Genomic DNA, 1,877 nt, shown 5'->3' with positions numbered 1-1,877 from the left:
AAAGGGGCTTTGCTGGGGACAGCCCCCGCGGTGTCACCTCGGGGTGGGGGGCACTGTGCGGGTGGTGGGTGGCCCTCGAGCTGGGGCACGGGTGGCTCAGGGGGGTGGGTGCACAGCCCCCAGCCCAGCAGGTGGGATCCCCTCCTCGCCGGGGGAGGAATGATGCTCAAACTGGGGGAAAAGTCCTCAAAAGCCCGAGAGCAATAGGTGTTTAGGGGGAAATGGTTGTTTACGAGTCTGTAAATGAAGCGGCTCCGGGGAGATGGGCACCATGTCCTGGGACGGCGGCGAGCCCCGGGGTCCCTCCGGGAGCCCAGGAGAAGGCTCCCGGGATCGGGGGGGTTCATTCGATTCCAACTTTTTCACGTGGAGTCACTTGAGGAAACCCAACAGACCAACCTGCAGATGTGACGGTTGGGGTGTCTCCTCCAGGGACCCTGGGCACGGTGGCACTGAGCACGTTAATGAGGATTTATTGAACTCGCGCTGTGGTTCGATAATCCTCATCCATCTCTCCTGTGCTCTCTTGGTTTGAAGATTTGGGGTTTTTTAAAACAAAGAAAAAGCCCCACATCCACCCACCCAGAGCTGCTGTTAAATCACTTGTTTATAACCAATTTCAGGTGGCATTGGGACAACTAACCCCCTGTCCCATGGGTAGAGGTGTCCCTGCTGTCGCACGGGCAGTGTCCCTGCTGTCACATGGGCAGTGTCCGTGCTGTCGCATGGGCAGCCCCCCGCACCCCTTCTGTGCGGATACACCCCAGCAAAGCCCGGAGGGGCAGAGTGAGGATGCTCGGCTGGTTGGGAGGAGGGATGGGTGCCCCGGCGGTGTCTGCACGGGTGCTGAGCGTGGAAGCAGCCGGTCCAGAGCGAATGTGCCCGGCTGGCGTGGGGGGAAGGTGTTTACTGGCCAAGGCTGCTGCCTTCCCGAAGCACCAGCGCCTGTGCCGCGCTGTCTCTATCAAACCTGCGTAGCCTGCTGCCTGGAGCTTTCAGCGCTGCAATGCTTTTGTTCCAGCCCTCGGAGCTGATATAATGGAGTGCAACACCAGGGTTGTGTTCTTCCATTTGGCTGGGGCACCACGGGTCCCGGACGTGTTCATTTTTCCCCGAGAAGCTGTGATGGCCAGGGCCTGGCTGAGCGTTACCGCAGGCTGGAGCCAGGCTCCTCCGGCTCCTGCTGCTGCTCGTGGTGGGTTTTTTCAGTGTTTTTTATGCAGTTAGGGTGATACCTCAGTCTGGAAGCTGTTTTTCTTGGGATTTCTGAAAGCAGGTGGGGTGATTCTCTGGGGTGTGACATGTCCATGGCTGAACCTGTGCTGACCGCAGCTCCTCAGAGCCCTCCCTGACCCCTCTGTGCGGAGAGAAAGGGCGGGATGGGGGGTGGGAAAGTCACCGTGCAAACCCATGAGGCACTGAAAAAGCAAAGGAGGCATCTGTGGAGAAGGGATGCACTCTGCACAGGTTTATGGGATTGGGAGTTTAAACCTGGGCAGGTTGCTTCTGGAGAGGGGCATCCACCAGTGGCCCTGTCCTGGCCATGCTCCTGCAGGTGAAGGGATGCTGCCAAACCCTATTTGTGTTGCAAATAAATTTTTGGATTTAATTTTGGAGGATTTTTCTCCTCCATGCCCCAAAGGTTTGGGCAGCAGCTTTAGGGCCAGCCCTGCTCCATCACGGCCGAATCCCTCTCTAGCAAAGTTCTGCAGCAGCACTGCTGCGGCGGCTGAGCGCTTCAGGGTGGGTCAGGCAGGCTGGTTTTGCAAAATAAGCTCTTTTCCCTTGCTGTGAGCTGAGGGAAGGCGCTGCCGTGAGCGGAGGCGGCGTGCGTGAGTAACCGCCGTCTGATGGCAGAGCATCGCTCGCTTGGCCGG

This window comes from Pterocles gutturalis, unplaced genomic scaffold (assembly GCF_000699245.1).
Source record: "Pterocles gutturalis isolate BGI_N339 unplaced genomic scaffold, ASM69924v1 scaffold14556, whole genome shotgun sequence".
Classification (NCBI taxonomy): Eukaryota; Metazoa; Chordata; class Aves; order Pterocliformes; family Pteroclidae; genus Pterocles; species Pterocles gutturalis.
This window is presented reverse-complemented; position numbering follows the sequence as displayed.